This window comes from Mixophyes fleayi, chromosome 5 (assembly GCF_038048845.1).
Source record: "Mixophyes fleayi isolate aMixFle1 chromosome 5, aMixFle1.hap1, whole genome shotgun sequence".
Classification (NCBI taxonomy): Eukaryota; Metazoa; Chordata; class Amphibia; order Anura; family Limnodynastidae; genus Mixophyes; species Mixophyes fleayi.
The window spans coordinates 107240425-107260224 of record NC_134406.1 but is presented as its reverse complement, the minus strand read 5'-3'; positions in this window follow the sequence as shown (position 1 = coordinate 107260224).

Below are 19800 nucleotides of genomic sequence, written 5' to 3'. Positions count from 1 at the left end.
AAACAAAGAGTGTTCCAATGATCCATTATTAATTAGTCTTTCAAGAGTGATTTTTCTATTTCTCTATCCCACCCCTCTAAACACTAAGGGCTAGATTTACTATCAGGCGTGTTTGTAAACCTGCTGACTTTCGGCGGGTTTGGCGGCGGTTTAGCCATCGCCGGATTTACTAAGGCTAAACCCGCCGTCCAAACGACCAGAAAAGATGTTTTCAAACCCGCCTCTGTATAAAGCACCATGACGGTTTCAACAATGTTCAACATACAAACAGCCGGATTTACTATTAGGGGGTTTATAAAGCCGCCGGAAAACCGCCATGCAAAAGACCAAAATGAAAGCGCTGCTTGTGAGCGGCGTGATGGTTCAAACAGTGTGCTGTTTCAGGTATTTTGCCAATCAGACCATAAGAGAAAGGCCTATTTCATGTGCAATGACCCATTAGGACTGTGTATAGAAAATGGGCAAAGTGTCATGAAATTTCAGGCTACTGTTATTTTTTTTTTGCATTATTTTTTTTACCCAGTGTGATTGCATAGTAAAATCTCATTTCACCTTTCCTTTTCTAGTTGTTTTTTACTTTCCAAAAAACCACTAGAATACTGTTGCCTCAAAGAAATTAGGATGGGAATTGTTGCATTACATAGTTAACCCTTATTTTAATGCTAATGCAATCCACATGGGAAAAATGGTTTTTCTGCCTGAAGCAATCACAGACAATCACCGTCTATTGCCCACCAGTTAATCATGATGCTTACAAAAAGGGCCCCTCATTATTTGGCAGGTGTGGGTTTGTTGGAGAATGGCTTTTGCAGGTAATGTGGTGCATTCTTGCCAGTGTATGTTTGCAGCTTTTTACCTGATGGAGGCAGAAAGGCGCCAGGAGGAGGAGGATGAACAGCAGTTGGCATCTGTTCCGCGGAGCCTGCAAAGACCCCACACTCCACGTGCATTTCCAGTGCGTTTGAATCTGGAGTCTTTGGCTGATGTGGAGGTAGTACAAATGTTTTGCCTCAATCGTACTAACCTCATGGCACTGTATGAGCAAGTGAAGGATGATTTGGAGCCTACAACCAGCCGCTCTAATGCAGTGTCAGGACTACACAAACTACTGTGTGCAGTTCACTTTTTGGCAACAGGTTCCTTTCAATCTGTGTCATCCAGAGTGATTGGCATAACGCAGCCGACATTTTCAAGGCATTTTGGACAGGTCTTAGCTGCCCTTAAAAGAGTGTGCCCTACATATATCAGCTTCCCCAGCCTGGAGTCACAGTGGCATGAGCTCAAGGGAGCTTTCTATAGGGTCGCAGGTATCCCTAATGTAATGGGTGCAATAGATTGCACTCATATTGCCCTGAGACCAACTCACCACAGGGCAGAGGTTTTTGTTAATCGCCATCATTACCACTCCCTGAATGTGCAGGTTGTGTGCGATGCTAACCAGCGTATATTGAGTGTTGTTGCAGGCTATCCTGGGTCATGTCATGATGCCTTCATCCTGAGACAGTCTACCCTTTATGCCAAATTTGAAAGTGGTGAAATGCCGGAGGGATGGCTTTTGGGTATGTACTTTGCATGTTTTATATATCCCTTATCCTTGCTCAAATGGACTCACATATGCTAACTGCTGTACAACATGCTCAAATTAAATGGTAACTAACCTTTTACTTTTTTTGCAGGAGATTCAGGATATGGGTGTCGCTCCTGGATCATGACTCCTCTGCTGCATCCTCAGACTCCTGCACAGCACCAATACAATGAGGCACACATAACCACTAGAAGTGTCATAGAACGTACGTTTGGACTCTTGAAAACCAGGTTCAGGTGCCTTGATAAATCTGGTGGGGTGCTTATGTATGCAGCTGAAAAGGTATCTGAGATTGTCCTGATTTGCTGTCTGCTGCATAACCTGGCTTTACATCAACTTACCCCACCGATTATTGCAGTAGACAGTGAAGAAGAAGGGGTACGTGTCACATCTGGTGATGTGCAGAGCACAGTGGGCGGAAGGGAGATTAGAGACCGTCTCATTACAAACTACTTTACGTGTAAGTACATAGTATGATAAACATTTATTGCTCTAAAATGTGTTTTATGTGAGTGTAATGTTTGTTTTGTAGTTCAAATGTTTTGTAAATTTGAACCTTTAAAAAGAGGATAGTGTGTACTCCTCATGTGGTAAATATGAACATCCCTGGAATGTGATAGTCAGAAGTCAATGTTTAAGTGAAATTAGTGCATAGTTTTTAAAAAATCAGTATACTCTTGTTTAATGTGCAGAAAAGAAAGACTGACACAATAGAAATTTAACTGCATTTATGGCAGAGCACAATAAATAATAACGTATAATGGTTATAGAAACTTTAGAAAACATTAAGCAATAAGAAACATTGTACTAGCGACGCCTTTTTGCAGGCATATCGCTATGCTTGGTGCCACTTTCTCCCCTCCCTCGCCCACCCCTGGTGCGAGCACCTCTCCTTGGAGGAGTACTCTGTAGAGATGTGGTAGGCGTACTAGCGGCACTGGTGGTGGCTGAAGACATAGGTGCCAGTAAACGGGCTACAATTTCAGAATGTAGTTGCCCTGCCAGCCGGGTGACATTGGCATTCCCCTCACGTACTGTGGAATGTAAGACCTCCACAGCCCCAGTCATTTGTGCCAGCTGCACATTAGTTTGTTCCAAAGCAGTTGCCAGATGGTTGATTCCAGCAGGGAGTTGACTATTTGAGCGGTGTATCCGCCTCAAATGGGCCGCAATTTGTGACATGTGTCTCGTTTGGCTGTCCATAAACTGACACTGTTGTGCCTGGAAATTTGCAATGGATTGGGCAATTTCTCGCCCTGTATCCATCCGAGGAGCTGCAGCTTGTTGCTCGGATGACTGTTCCGCAGGGGCAGTTGCTTGTTCCTGGCGCATAGACACGGGGACATCTACCATCTCTAAAGTGATGACTGTGTCTTCCTGTGTGTCGTCAGAAGGTGACATCTGCGCAGACTGGCGCTGGCCTTACAGAGATGATGAGGTTCCTGTGGTGAAATAACCAATGTAAGTATATAGGAACTAACATGTTTGTCAATTGAATTCTGGACACTGTACCAAAAACAAAAACCTTTAACAACTAAATAATGGTTACCAATGTCTACCTTCCAGATTAGTTGTCCTCTTGCGACCTGCTGAAGGATGCTACACATATGTTTTAGGAGTAAAATCTCATTTTGCCTATGCGTTACAGTGAAGGGATCTAAATGTAAATAATTTAAAATGCAAACATTGAGGGTGCTTGCAGCAAAATGCTGCAAGGCCGTGCTTTGGGGTAAGCAAATACTATTTTACTTCTCCCTCTGTGTAGTACATGATGGGGAACATAGACTAAACTGCATGTTTGAAAAGGTGGAGATGTTGACTATAGCAAACAATCAGATTTTAGCTGACATTTTGCAGAATGGCCAAAAAAAAAAAAAATGGAATCTGATAGGTTGCTATAGGCAACATCTCAATGTTTCCAAACCCTCAGTTTAGTAAATCTAGCCCTATGTTCTCATTGGAAAGCATATAAAAATCACTAAATATAACATGGACAGCAACATTTGCACAGAAAAACATCTAAATCCATTATTTCTTCCCCAAACAGAGACCACGCACCTGCTTGCTCTTCAGAGCCTGAATCTCTTGCTGAAGGTGGAGGTGTAGACCTCGGACTGGGAGTTACCTGCGGTCCTGGCGAATCTGGATGTATTAGAAAAAGCATACTATGTATTTGCAGCAAAAAGCAATTTACAAATATACTGTTTATTTCAAACATGTGTTTGCGAATAAAAAAATTGTTTTTTATGAGAAAAAAACATCCTTTACAAACTAATAGCGTTAAAAATACACTTTGAAAAACTAAAAAAAATGCAAAACAAATAAAGAAAAACGAAAGAGAAAAGCATTTAAAAAAAGAGAAAAGCAGTTTAAAAAAGAGAAAAGCATTTAAAAAAAGAGAAAAGCAGTTTATTATTATTATTATTATTATTAATATTTATTTATAAGGCACCACAAGGCATCCGCAGCGCCGTACAGAGACAAACAAAATTACAATACAATGGGAGACAGCACAGTACAGTAAACACAGCAACTCAGTAAGCTCAATGCACAGCTAGAGAGGGCGGGGAAGGGGGAGGGAGGATCCGCAAACGACGGGGCCCAAGAAGGAGGGCGCGGAAGACAGGGAGACCCCCAGGGGGGAGGAGGGAGAGAGAGTGGACGTGGGGTGGAGGAGGGACCCTCGAGGAGGAGGGCTAAGTAGCTGGAGAGCAGAGTTAGAAGTGGTGGAAACAGGAGGAGAGATGGCCCTGCTCAGAGGAGCGTACAATCTAAGGGGAGAGAGACGCAGGGGAGAGACGCAGGGGAGAGAGGGAGAGTAGGGGAACAGAGGCAGAAGATAAGGTAGGAAGTTAAGTGGGAGACAGAAAGGCTTTAAGAAAAAGGTGGGTTTTTAGGGCCCGTTTGAAACTGGACAGATTAGGGGAAGTTCTGATGGAGGGAGGGAGCTTGTTCCAGTGGAGGGGGGCAGCGCGGGCGAAGTCTTGGATACGCGCGTGGGAGGAGGTTATAAGGGGGAAGAGAGGCGACGGTCAGAGGCAGAGCGGAGAGGGAGGGGTGGAGCATGAATAGAGAGGAGGGTGGAGATGTAGGGCGCAGTGGAGTTGGCGAGGGCCTTGTAGGTGAGTGTGAGGAGCTTAAAGAGGATTCTGAAGGGGAATGGGAGCCAGTGAAGGGCTAGGTAGAGGGGGGAGACAAAAGAGGAGCGGCGAGAGAGGAAAATAAGCCTAGCTCCAGCGTTAAGGACGGATCGAAGGGGATTGAGATGAGAGTGGGGGAGGCCAGTGAGGAGGAGGTTGCAGTAGTCCAGGCGAGAGATGCTCAGAGAGTGGATAAGGCATTTGGTGGCATCTTGGGAGAGGAAGGGCCGGATGCGAGCGATGTTGCGCAGTTGGAAGCGGCAGGATTTAGCAAGAGAGAGGATGTGGGGGCCAAAGGAGAGAGAGGAGTCGAGGATGACACCAAGGCAGCGAAGTTGGGGGACAGGGGAGATAGAGGTGTTGTCGACAGTGATGGAGAGGTCAGAAGGGGATGGGGTATGAGAGGGAGGAAAAACTATGAGCTCAGTTTTGGCAAGGTTAAGTTTGAGGAATCGAGAGGACATCCAGGAGGAGATAGCAGAGAGGCAGGCGGACACCCTAGAGGGGAGGGAGGGAGAGAGATCAGGAGAGGAGAGGTATAGTTGAGTGTCGTCAGCGTAAAGGTGGTAGCTGAAGCCGAAGGAGCTGATGAGTTCACCCAGGGAGGGGGTGTATAGAGAGAAGAGTAAGGGTCCCAGAACAGAGCCCTGAGGGACCCCGACTGGAAGGGTGGATGGGGGGGAGAGAGACCCAGAGGTGGTGACAAGAAGGTGGTTGGGGGGTGAGGACAGAAGAGTGGGAGGGGTGGAAGAGAGAGAGTGGAGGAGGAGATTTCAAGTCGGATGGCCTCGATTTTAGAGGAGAAAAAGGAGGCGAAATTGGAGGGAGGGAGGGGGGGGGAGGGGAGGGGGCCAGGAGAGTGCTGAAGGTGGCAAAGAGGCGGCGGGGGTTAGAGGACTGGGAAGAGATGAGGGATTTAAAGAAAGATTGTTTAGCGAGTGAGAGGGCAGAGCTGTAGGATGAAAGGATGAATTTAAAGTGGAGGAAGTCAGCCAGGGAGCGGGATTTTCTCCAGTGACGTTTGGCGGAGCGGGAGCATTTTTGGAGGAAGCGGGAAAATTTGGAGTGCCAGGGTTGGGGTTTGGAGCAGCAGGGGTGGACGGAGTGGACAGGGGCGACCGCGTCCAGAGCGGAGGTGAGGGTGTGATTGTAGAGGGAGACCGCCTGGTTGGGGCAGGCCTGGGAGGAAAGGGGAGAAAGGAGGGTATCGAGAGAGGAGGACAGAGAGGCAGGGTCAAGAGCGTCGAGGTTGCGTATGGACAGAGTAGGTTTGGGCAGGGGGAGGGGAGCAGGAGAAGAGGAGAGAGAGAAGGAGAGGAGATGGTGGTCGGATAGAGGAAAGGGAGAGATGGAGAAGTCGGAGAGATTACATAGGTAGGAGAAGACAAGATCAAGGGAGTGACCAAGGCAGTGGGTAGAGGAGGAGGTCCATTGGGTGAGACCAAGGGAGGAAGAGAGGGTAAGCAGTTTTCTGGAAGCAGGGTAGGTGGGGTTGTCGATGGGGATGTTAAAGTCACCGAGAATGATCGAGGGGAGATCGGAGGAGAAAATAGCCAATAGTAACAGGCCAGGAGACAGGTGTAATTTTCAAAAAAACCGCCTTTACACGAAAGCGCCGTCATTTAAAGCAAAAGCGCCATGTTCTATTCAAAGCCGCCGGCGGCTTTGAGCATTACATCCCGCCGTGACATCGCCGGCGGCTTCAAATTGAAGCTGAAATGCGCCCATTAGTAAATCCGGCTGTTTGCAATGCAAACCCGCCGGAAAACCGCTGCGATGCATGGCGGCTTCAAGGCGCTAATTATGGACACCAGTGAACAGTAATTCACCCTTGAATACTGTGATCAGAGTAGACTGAACACTACATGAGAGCTACTGCTTATATGCAAACAGAGATACAGTGAAAACAATGCAGGTGGTATAGCTTGCTTCTATTGGTCCAGGCATCAGGATGGTCCAGGGGGTTACACATCATAGGCTGATTCCATCTAAGGAATCCAAAGGTGGGGGTCTCTCCAGGGGATGAGCTCTGTTCTTCCCGCCAAACTGCTCTGTTCTTCCCGCCAAACTCCAATTACAATCAGTCCATTTGCATTTGACAGTTAATATCATATTAAAGGTTTATTCACTAACCTCAATAACTAGAGTATGCAATGTGCGATCTCTTCGCCGAATGCACCGAACAGCTGCTGATGTAAAGGGGATTAATATGATATTAGACATGACACCTTTCCTATAAGCTGAACCTTAAATATCACTGAAGTGTACATATAATCATATTATATAAACTAATAATAAACCAAATACTATCTGCTCATAAATTACAGTGTAACGGACTAGCATGAATATGTATTATATAAATAAATGTTGCAATGCGAGTGTGTATGTGCGTATTTTACCATGCGATCGCACCACGCGCTGTGTTAGGTGGCATACGGATCTGTGTTACGTGGCGTACGAATCGCAATCGCACGGCAAAACAATATTAACCAATATACTTTCGTCCATCCAATTATACGACTTTGACACCATGACACTACCACCACCATGCTTCGCTGATGAGGTGGTATGTTTTGGATCATGAGCAGTTCCTTTCCTTCTCCATACGCTTCTCTTCCCATCACTCTGGTACAAGTTGATCTTTGTCTCATTTGTCCATAGGATGTTGTTCCAGAACTGTAATGGCTTTTTTAGATGTTGTTTGCCAAACTCTAATCTGGTCTTCCTGTTTTTGTGGCTCACCAATGGTTTACATCTTGTGGTGAACCGTCTATATTCACTCTTGTGAAGTCTTCTCTTGTTTGTTGACTTTGACACATATACACACATATACACCTACCTCCTTGAAAGTGTTCTTGATTTGGCCAACTGTTGTGAAGGGGTTTTTCTTCACCAGGGAAGAAATTCTTCTGTCATCCACAACAGTTGTTTTCTGTGGTCTTCCGGGTTTTTTTTGGTGTTGCTGAGCTCTCCGGTGCGTTCTTTCTTTTTAAGAATGTTCCAAACAGTTGATTTGGCCACACCGAATGTTTTTGCTATCTCTCTGATGGGGTTGTTTTGATTTTTCAGCCTAATGATGGCTTGCTTCACTAATAGTAACAGCTCTTTGGATCTCATATTGAGAGTCGACAGCAACAGATTCCAAATGCAAATGTCACACCTAGAATCAACTCCAGACCTTTTACCTACTTAATTGATAATAAAATAAAGAGGGAATAGCTCCCACATGTCCATGAAATAGCTTTTGAGTCAAATGCCCCATTACTTTTGGTCCCTTAAAAAGTGCATATTCACTTAATTTAGTAAAGATTCATGCAGCCAGGTGTTCTATTGATGTGGTGTTATTCCTTGAAACTGTTCAGAGACTGTTTCATTTTTTCTGGTAGTTCCACAAGTATATTGGAAACCTTTACAAGTATTCTCAAGATTACGCTCAAAGGTCAGTGTGACACCACATGCTCATCAAAAGCATGTGCTGTCAAGTCAATAAGTAACCAATTGCCAGGAGTTCTTGAGGCACTGCACAAGATATCCATACAGACGTCATGTGCAGAAACAGTTTCATCAGCCGAGAGCCTGATTAGGCAAAATCATTTCAAATCCATTTGCTTACTACTTATGTGGGGCAGAATTTAAAATAATATTGACTGTGTCAACCAAGAATTGCAAAAAAAGGTATTGTCTGCTGACCAAGCTGAGACTGATAAGTGGACTTCATAGTCAACTACAGTCTATGCGTGAAGAAAAGCTTGATACAATAATGAAAGATGCAGCTGATTATGCTCAGTCAAGAGATCTTGCTCTAAAATTTTCTAAGGAAAGTAAAACAAAGATAAAAAGAATTGACTACGAAGAAACTCAAGATGAGGGTTTCAATATAATCACTGAGCAGGTTTTCAAATGATACTTCTTTAATGAACTGGACACTCTGAATGCGCAACTGAAGTGGTTTTGTGAAACAATGACATAAATGTCTTCAGAGTTTGAGTTTCTTTCTGGGCTTGCCCTCTCAAAACATGCCATTAAATTATATTAAAACATGTACTACTAATCTGGCACTAAAGTACTCTAATGATCTCAATGCCACCGGAATTGTGACAGAGAGTTTCAAGCAGCTTCCAGCTTTCCAGATCGCTGCACAGCAACACCACAGGATGCTTTAAACCTCATACTTGAGTGGTACCTGAGTGTATATCCAAGTATTGCTATATCTCTGTGCATCTTTCCAAGTATACTTGTCACAGTAGCATCAAACATAAACTAACAAGTTCCATTAATTTTGACAGTTTGCAAGTGTGAAGGCTAGCAAGGCACCTCAAATAACGTATAGGAACATTTATACAGTATTGTTTTGGTTCATTAAGAATTTTCTTTTAGTTACAGAGTGTTAAAGGGAAATACCGTTTGTTTGTTACAAATTGTTTCAGTGAGTATGATTCAGTAACCAAGCTAGCATGTGATAGTACTGTGATTCCGTGAAAGCTTATTACATAAGGTCATTAAGAAGCCCTAACATGAATAAAAGGGTGGGAGTCGGTTTAAGTGGGGTCAGTAGTGAAGAGCTAGTTAATATGTCGGTGGAAAATATCACTCCCACAAAGAGGGTGGGGGCGTGGCCAGTATCCCGTCTCACCCAGGACAGTAAAATGCCTAGTTATAGCCCTGGCTATGGGATTGCACTTTTGCAGTTTATAAATTACCTTTAGTGTATCTAAACAAAGGTTAACAGATAGAAAGGGACTTGTATGTTCAAAATAGACCAAGTGGGTCTGTTATCCTGAGTTAGAAAAATCCTTATCCTTCAAGGATTTGCACATGAGACATTTTATCAATAAAATCAATTATTCACATATTAATGTGTTTTTGTATATTCTGAAATGCGATATATAATGTATATAAAGCACTTTTTATTGACTTTCACATGTTTCAATGTACTGCATTCCTGCAGCTGAACATAGAAGAAATGTTGCCACTGCTGCTTTTTTTATTACAAGCAACAAATACCAACTACTGAAACCAAACAAAGAAAGTGGCTTGCTGGTAAAAAATGCATGTGACTGTCAGACTATTTCTGTCATCATGAAAATTCTGGGTGTGATTCAGTATTTGCATTTTGGACAATAGAATCACTAAATAAATGTAAAATCTTAATTCTCTTATTGCTGATTTTTTATTCCCAAGAAATTAAAGAAATTCAAAAAGAGTTCTGCAAATAAGCAGTAACCAATGTTTTCCTATTATCATTTTATTTTTTTTAAGCCATTTCTTTTGTATCTCTGAGTGACTTCCTGTGGTTTCCTTCTGCAGTTTTTACAATTTACAGAATTATAAGTTATTGTACATGAATATAGCTTTACTGTACACCTTATGGGTGACCTAATTAATATGTACAACTATATTTAAGGTAAACACAAAATATTCCTAAACTTTTCATATCCAGAACTATGCAGGTGATAAATGTGATTTGCAGAATGTTTGTGGATCTATCCTTGATGAGACTGTGAAGACTCTTCTGGTGGTCTAATCTGATCACCATATGCATTCTATTGCCACAGCTAACTGGTGGGTATGGGCAATAACAGACCAGTCCCCCCCCCCCCCTCCCGAATACATGGGTGTTTAACACAGAATGAGTGGACACTAGTGTACAAAATGGTGGTGCAATGCAAGATAGTTATACAATTGTGAAATTTTGCCTAGGTCGCTGAGAACCCTTGCACCAGCCCTGATTACTCACCTCCTGGAAAGTTGAGCACTGAGTAGCGCTTTATGTTTATGTTTAAAAACAGGCCTCCTTCCACGGAATAGAGACAAAAGAGAAAGAACACAAGAGGCACTCTGGTTCCCAAAAAGATTATTTCTTCTAATTAGAACGTTTGCAGTAGTAGCAGATATTCCACCCAATCAGCTCCAGAATTTAATTAATAACATTTACAGTTAATGTCTATTTCCCTCCATATGGCCCCAAAATCATTTTAGCAGCACCCACGTTTTAATAAATAAGCCTCCCCCAGTCCCGACATTAAATTAATAACATTCCCAGACATACGCCACACATCAGCCCATACATTAAATTAGTTCCCTTCTAATTAATAGACTCACTAGCCCCCACATTTAAATTAATAGCATCCCAATGTAATAAACCAAATTATTCTTCACCATACCCATCATTAAATTAAAAGCCTCCATATTTAACAAACAGACTCTCACCAGCCCCGACATAAAATTATTAACATTTCCATTTAATACAAATGCCTATTTCTCCCACCAGCCCCCCAATCAAATTATGGGTTACACATTTCCCTTATTTAATAGTAATTATTATTATATAATTAATATATTTATTATATAATTAATATTTTACTGATTTTTTACATTACTTATATACTTATTTTCATAGTATGCATCATATATTTATGTATGCCAAACCCCTGCATCTCCCTGTATTCTCTCCAGACCCCCCACACCTCCGGACTCCCTCCTCACCAGACCCCTCACTCCTCCTCTCCAGACCCCCCCATTCACTCCAGACACCCTCCTCACCAGACCTCTCGCTCCTTCTCTCCAGACACCCTCCTCACCAGACCCCTCACTCCTTCTCTCCAGACAACCTCCTCACCAGACCCCTCACTCCTCCTCTCCAGACCCCCCCCATTCACTCCAGACACAATCCTCCAGACCCCTCACTCCTCCTCTCCAGACCCCTCCCCCATTCACTCCAGACACAATCCTCACCAGACCCCTCACTCCTCCTGACGTCACTATTTGTACATCAGGACGCTGCAGGAGCAGGAAGCTGGCACCCTACTCCTTGTGCTGGCTGTCTTCAATGGGCCACTGCAGGACTAGGTTGCCACTTCATTGGTGGGGATGGAATATGTAATGAGCAGGCGGGTGTTGCACCCCCACTAGGCCTTGCGCCCTGGGCAGTCGCAACGCCTGCACTGCCCTCATTATGGCTCTGGGTATATATATTATAATTCAATCTCCTCAGCCCTTTTTCACAGATATCAATTATTATCAATGACCATTAAGTTACATAACAGCTGCTGCTATTCCTGGAAGTGGTAGTTTCACATACACACCATACAGGTTTCTCAGCTTCTGCTTGCACACTCCCAATTTTCCAGACGTTAGTCTTTCTCAGCACCTCAGTTTAGCCCTGCTGCCTCTGTACAGTGACTCCACCTCATAGGACAACATCTCAGTGGGTTCTCTGACTGGGCTCTTCCTCTGTCACACACAGCCTCACTATATTTCCCCCAAATAGCCACGCTGCGCAGTGCAGAGGCTCTCCCCCTCTTGGTATGGGGGCACTTTCAAAGGGGGCTATCTCCATGGGAATACTCAATAGAAGTGTCTCATCGCCCTTTGCTTCATAAAACAGTGCCCTTGTGGAAGCCACTACGCACTTCCTCTCATCATGCTGGAGGAGAACCCAAGCTATTGGGAACACCCTAATGTGACTCTTTGACGTAGAGGTAATGACACTCTCTAATTGGTGCCCTTGTGGAATCCACTGCACACCCTCCCCTTTCTTTTGAAAGGGACAATCCTTTAATGCAACTCACAGGCATGGCCAGTGCAAGATTTTGGGGAACCCCGCCCGACTCAGGAGCAAAGCCCCCAGACCTGCTGCTTTTTACCTTGGCCGGCAGGAGATGAAGGCTGTATCCTTGGCTCCTCAGACTTGAAGTGTGGCACTTGGCTGTGATGTCATAACCAAGCATCACACTCTAATCGTAAAGCTGGCATGTATAAGAAGCTTCTCCTTCATGTCAGGACCAGCGCTCCATGTGGAGGTGCAGCAGAAGATTAAAATCACAGAATAAGTGACATTATGTCACTCATTCAGTGTTCTAGGTGTCCTCTAACCATTGGCACCCAAGATAAACACCTAATTTTGGTAGCATAACTAATGGTAACATCGGTGTTGCTGACAGGACCATTTCTAAATTTTATGAGTTTTAAAAATGTATTACATGTTCAAAAAAATCTATGTTTTGGGACCTTTATCAATTAATTTATATATATGCAATGTTTGTTGGATATAAATGGTGGCTTCTGTTATAGTATATGCATCTGTACCGTGGGAGCAGCTATGACTGTAATGAACTGGGTTGTTGAGACCTGAGACTTTTGAGAATAAAAACCACAATGAAAATTTAGGGTACAAAGATACTTAAGATATTCTATATCTTTATGACATAAATTTCATTTAACATGTAGTTGCTATTGTTGTCAATGCATTCATTATGTTTACTTTATATGTTGCTAAATTCTGCTTTTCTCAAACAGCATCAATATCTAAATTGTAATATGTAGCTGTATCAATAAAATCTATTACTGACAAAATTGTTTATTTCTATTGTCCATAGCCCGACATTTTAGAAAAGCCTTCAATTTTTTTTTAAATCTCTTTAATTACATTAACAACAGGTAATTGTTATGCTGACAGTCAGTACACAAACTCACAGAACTAGTTGGCGGAGGTCTTCACTTTTTGCAGCCGCCTTTCCCATAGAGCTTTATACGCTCACCGGTACTCAGATGCCCCCAGGACTTATCTCCAGATGTAGTGTGAGTTTGTGAGACTAAACCGTAGCCGCAGGCCAGGAGGCAGCGGATGGTCAAACGAAATCCAAAGTCAGGGGTCACTTGCGAGCAAGAATAGTCGGGAAACACGCCAAAGGTCAGGGTCACAAGCAATATAGCGGGGTCCAAGGCACAGGCAACATGAGTCAGGGTCACAGGCAAAGAGGCAAATCCAAGGTACAGGCAGGGGTCATACACGGCAAAGAAAGTCCAAAAGGTTTTAAACCAACAGCACAGAAGCAGGTAGCAAGCAGAAATCTGGAAGCTATAACCTGCCTTAAATACAGAAATATACCAATGAGAGCCTAGCTCTCTAATTGCACTCAGACTGGCCATTGATTATATTAATTAGCCCCGCAGGCTTGTTGGAATACTGCGCATGTGCCCGGCTGCCCCATAGTGCCGGGACGCGGCGCTGAACGAAAGTGACGTCCCAGTCATCATAGCGACGGCCGGGACGCAGGTGAGAGAGTCGCGGCGGCTGGGCACGGCAGTGGCTCGTAACAGTACCCCCACTTGAGGAGGGGTCAAGGCACCCCGACACCCAAGTTTTCCAGGAAATTGTTTGAAGAATTCCTCAATGAGTTTGAGGGCATGTGGGCGTCTCCACGGAATGCAGGATTGTTCCTCCGGGCCACGATCTTTCCACTGAACTAAGAAATGGATTTGCCCCTGGACCTTTTTGGAGTCTAGTATCTTCTCCACCACGAATTTCTTGTGGCCTTCCGGGATGACAGGCTGAGATTTCCGTAAGTAACGGAGCCTGGACTTGCGTGCAGGGATGGCAGGCTTCAGGAGAAAACAATGGAAGGTGTTCGGCATCCTAAGTGAATGAGGAAGCTTTAGCCTGAAGGCGACAGGATTGGCCTGTTTGATGATCAGGAATGGGCCAATAAATCTAGGGCCTAGTTTTTGCAGGGCTGTTTGAGCTTAATACTGCGGGTGGATAACCAGACTTTTTGCCCCACCTTAAATAAACAGTCCTTCCGATGACGGTCAGCAAATTTTTTAGACTGGAACGAGGCCCGTACTAGTGCAGTGTGAACTTTTTTCTAAACAGTTTTGAGGTATGAAGCTATGGAATGGATCTCAGGAAGACCAGAATAGTTGAGCAAGGACAAGGAATTGGATCTTGGATGGAAACCAAAATTGCAGAAAAATGGAGAGGTTTGGGTGGAAGAATGAGATGCATTATTATACGCGAACTCAGTCCACGGAAGCAATGATGACCAATTGTTTTGAAACTCTGTGGTGTAGAAACGTAGAAATTTTGCCAAAGACTGGTTCACTCTTTCAGTCTGTCCATTGGATTGAGGATGATAGGCTGAGGAGAGACTGATGTTAATTCCCAGAAGGCTACAGAAGGACTTCCAGAACTGGGCAACAAATTGGGAACCCAGGTCTGAAACGATATCAATGGGTAAGCCATGAAGACGAAAAACATGCTGTACAAATAGCACAGCCAGATCCTGAGCGCTAGGAAGCTTGGTCAGTGGAATAAAATGGGACATTTTACTGAAACGGTCCACTATCACCCAAATAGTGTTGTTTCCTGAAGAATATGGCAGATCCACAATAAAATCAATTGACAGATGTGTCCAGGGTTTCATAGGCAAAGACAAAGTCATAAGTGGACCTGAAGGAGAGATTCTGGAGGTTTTGTTTTTTGCGCAGTCTTCTCAGGTGCGGACAAAGCTCTCAACATCCGAGGACAGGGAAGGCCACCACACAAAATGTGCAAGGATCTCAAGGGTTTCGGAGATACCCGGATGCCCGGACGATTTGTTCTCATGGGCCTCAGAGAGGACAGCTCTACGTAGATGCACCGGAACAAAAAGGCGCCCACAGTTGTTTCTGAAGGGGCTATCTTCTGAAATTGACGTACAGTGTTTTCCTAAGTCTTGGGTCAACCCAGCGTGAATGATAGAAGCCAGAATAATAGGTGATGGTTCACCAGTAGGTAGTTGATGAGGTTGAAAGCTCCTGGGCAAAGCATCCGCCTTTGTATTCTTAGAACCAGGTCTGTAGGTTAGGATAAAGTTGAAACGGGTAAAGAATAATGCCCATCGGGCTTGTCTGGAGTTTAACCGTTTGGCAGACTCAATATACAACAGATTTTTATGATCAGTGAAGACTTAAATTGTATGAACTGCTCCCTCAAGCTAGTGACGCCACTCCTCGAAAGCCCACTTGATTGCCACGAGTTCCCGATTGCCCACATCGTAGTTGACTTCAGCAACAGAAAATTTGCGTAAAAAGAAGGCACATGGATGCACTTTATGATCACCTGGGTCCCTCTGGGATAAGAGAGCACCAGCGCCTACTTCCAAGGCATCCACCTCCAGAATAAATGGTCAGGAGTCACTTGCGAGCAGGATTAGTCGGGAAACACGCCAAAGGTCAGGGTCACGAGCAATATAGCGGTGTCCAAGGCAGAGGCAAGATGAGTCAGGGTCACAGGCAAAGAGGCAAATCCAAGGTACAGGCAGGGGTCATACACGGCAAAGAAAGTCTAAAAGGTTTTACACCAACAGCACAGAAGCAGGTAGCAAGCAGAAATCTGGACGCTATAACCGGCAGGTAGGCTAAGCCCTCCCTGCCTTAAATACAGAAATAAACCATTGAGAGCCTAGCTCTCTAATTGCGCTCAGACTGGCCATTGATTATATTAATTAGCCCGCAGGCTTGTTGGAATTCTGCGCACGTGCCCGGCTGCCCCATAGTGCCGGGACCAGCGCTGAACTGATTAGTGTCCGACCGTTGCTATGGCAACAGTCGGGATGGCCCCGGAAGTGACGTCCCGGTCGTCATAGCGATGGCCAAGACGCATGTGAGAGAGTCGCGGCGGCTGGGCACCGCCGTGGCTCAAATCAGTAATGACATAAAAAACAAAAATAGAGTGCAAATATAGCGCTATCTCAGAGCTGCTCAGTGCCTACAAACAGGATTCCACTAAATCCAAAACAGATACAGATAGAAAAACTGGTTCGTACATAAAGCGCTCAAGATGGGTTACATAGAGATGTGTGGATGTCCTCGCTCATAATATCACAGGTACATCAGAAAACATGTAAAATGAGAAACAATATATAGTGTAATAAATTCAAAATAATTACCGTATTTGCCGGCGTATAAGACGACTGGGCGTATAAGACGACCCCCAACATTTCCACTCAAAATATAGAGTTTGTTATATACTCGCCGTATAAGACTACCCCCTCTTCCGCACACCTTCCACACACCAAATAAAACGTAAAAGAACATCAGATTTGATTTCAACATGTTAATTTATATTCGAATGCCTATGACATGCAGGAAAACTGTGACAAGGATGTATGTTATCAAACATGTACAGTAAACATAAAACAGTGCAAGCTTATTAAACGTAATTCACTAGTCAATGATAGAAGGAAGATAACAAATAGAGGGAGAGAGCAAGTGCACACTTACCCCTTGGCATAATCTTTAATGCTTTTTCATTTGATTTCCAGTCCCGAACCATCTGTTCTGTTACTCCATATTGTCTTGCAGCAGCACAATTATTATGTTCCATGGCAAAGTTTACAACTTTAAGTTTAAAACTTGCATCATATTTCTTTCTTTTTGCTGGTGCCATGATAGGGTTGATAGGGGTTTAACTGCTGGACATTTTCTATGCTGTATTGTACTGTACAATGGTGCAGTACTGTGGTTGGCTGTTGGCTGTATACAAAGCCTGATTGGATTGGTCCCTGCTCCCTGTCTGCCCTCCCTGTCAGCAGAACGGGCCGGTCACTCCAAAAAGGCTGGCACCCCTATATCGCTGCTGATGCTCGCCGCAGCCACGCTGATGACCCGCCACGGCCGCACTGGATACCGCACGATACTGGACCCGGTGTATAAGACGACCCCCCCACTTGGAGGCATGTTTTTCAGGGCAAAAAAAGTAGTCTTATACGCCAGCAAATAGGGTATATCAACATTCAGTGAAAGTCCCAGAGTTATCCCAAGATCAGGCTGAAGACCTTCTAGTAATCAGCGGTGAAAGTAGGAATGAATATCTTCCAAAATGTGCTTCACACCACCACTATATGCTTATATGTACTATATGCTTACAGGAAATTTCTTTATCAACAGCACTGCATAAGGATAATAGTTGTTCCTCCCAATGGATTCACTGGATATAGTAGACTCCCACAGAGTGACATAAAACAATAAGAGAGAAACTCTCTAGTGTATTAACTTTTTAATAACAGATAAATAAATAAAATATGCATGTAACCAACATACATAGAGTAAAAAACAGCCACAGAAATTAGAGTATCTAACTCCTACCAAAAGTCCAGAGTACAGATGCATAGATCAGAGTTTGCCCCGGCCACAGACGACAAATGGATTTTTCTCTTCTCCAGCACTGTAATCGGTAATCGGTAGGGCTTGATAGTACCTGGAATGTTGAAATAGCCAACGCGTTTCCTCTCCTCCTGGAAACTTTATCAAGGCGTAATGGTGCTCTATGTAATCCATCTTGAGCGCTTTATGTACGTACAAGTTTTTCTATCTAACATGTTACATAACAGATTAAAAGTCGATAGATAACATAATCAGTGATGATCCTGCATTGCGATAAAAACACCTATAGCATGAAGCCTAGGCCAAGTGATTGAAAACAGGGCTACACTGAAGCGTAGTCTTTCAAGAGAGAGAGAAGCCCTGGGCCATATCTGCAGCGATGATAAAACGTACTATAGAAGACCCACATAAGGAGATACAAGTAGTAGAGATTTTTCTGTGTAAAGGAAGGAAAGAAATAGGAGGGGAGGAGGTATGGGGTGGGGGTTAGGGAAAGGACAGGACAGGAACCAGGGAAAGGACAGAGCTCCAGGGGGGGGGGGAATGTAGGAGAGAGGCAACAAGTAAAGAAACGACCGGGAGGAGGCGCGTCCACCATCCAGGTCAGAGGAGGGGATTCAGAAAGTGTGGGGGAGTCTTCCTTGGGGTAATGGTGGGGGGGGCAGGAGGGGGCTAGTGTAGAGCAGGACACTCCCCAGTGGAGTCCCTCGTCTATCAGGTTTACGGACAATGAGCTACAGGGATTTGACACATTACTCACTGGGTGCCAGGCACCGGAGCTTGATGAAAAGAGTACCAAGGGTCCCACACCCTATGGTAATTCAACACTTTGTTCAGGAGAAGTTTTGTGATATATTCCATTGATATTATGTACCATACCTGTGAGACCATTGCAGAAAGGCTCAGAGGGGTGGAGGACCTCCAGTCCCTAGCTATCTGAAGGCACGTGGCGGCACATGCATGCTGTACTAGCTAATTGTATATAATCAGAAAGAGAGAAAAATGTGCTTGGTTGGGGCACTCAGCGATTCCAATTCTGATAAAATTATATTTCTTTATTGTTTCAATTAAAAATAAAACTTACATATTTACTACCTGCACAGTCAATTGTTAGCAAAGTTTTTAAAATAAATATACAGTGACTAAAGTGCAAAAGTGAATTAAAATAGCAATAGAGAATTGCTATGCCTCGCTACTATGTATGAAATAAATTACTTCAATACCATACAATATTGCGTCTCTCGTTTATCGCATTTATAATAACCTACTCCAATATTAACTGACTTTTTTTAATTCACTTAGTCACTTTAGTCACTGTATATTTACTATGAAGGTAGGAAACATGTAAGTTTTATTTTTAATTGAAACAATAAACATAATTTTATCAGAATTGGAATCACTGAGTGCCCCAACTAAGTACATTTTCTCTCTCTCTTTTCTTTCTCATTATATACAATTGTATTACAAAGTGTGGGTGCATGTTCCGATATAGATATTATTGAGAAGATAACTATCCTCAGGGGCAAACTCAGGATTTCTAAAGGGGGGTTTCCAAATGCTTGCATGGGAATGCCTATTTTACAAGTATTGCAGCAGTACTTATACCAATGCAATAGCTATTACCACCATCTCAGGGTAGCAGTAGCAGATTAATATAATTTTTGATCATTAAAAATGTTTTTTTTTATTTGACTAAATAATTTTTGCAATGAATAAATGTTTTTAAATATTTTTAAAAAAATGTCTGCACCTGCACATTTCCTGATAATCAGGAGGGGGTGATTTGGGAAAAGTGGGGATCTGGGCAACTGGAAGCGTGCATTTGGGGAAAAATTGGGATGAGAGGGCAAAAGGACGTAAACACAAGGGGGTAGAAACAAAGGGGCAGGCGCACCCAATGAGGGGGGGGCAGAAGCATACATTGGAAGACAGAGGGTGAGAGCTACACATACAAAACAAAAGTAATTCTTGGAAAGATAAGTGCTCGAGAGCCCCTCATAAGTCCTCAGCTTCTTCCTTCTAAAGTCTAAATGCACAGACTCTGAGAATATTTGGAACATTTCACTTCACCCCCATTATTGCAGAAATACAATATTTAACATGTTACATAAATGAATAGACAGGCCACAATAACCATCAAATATAGAC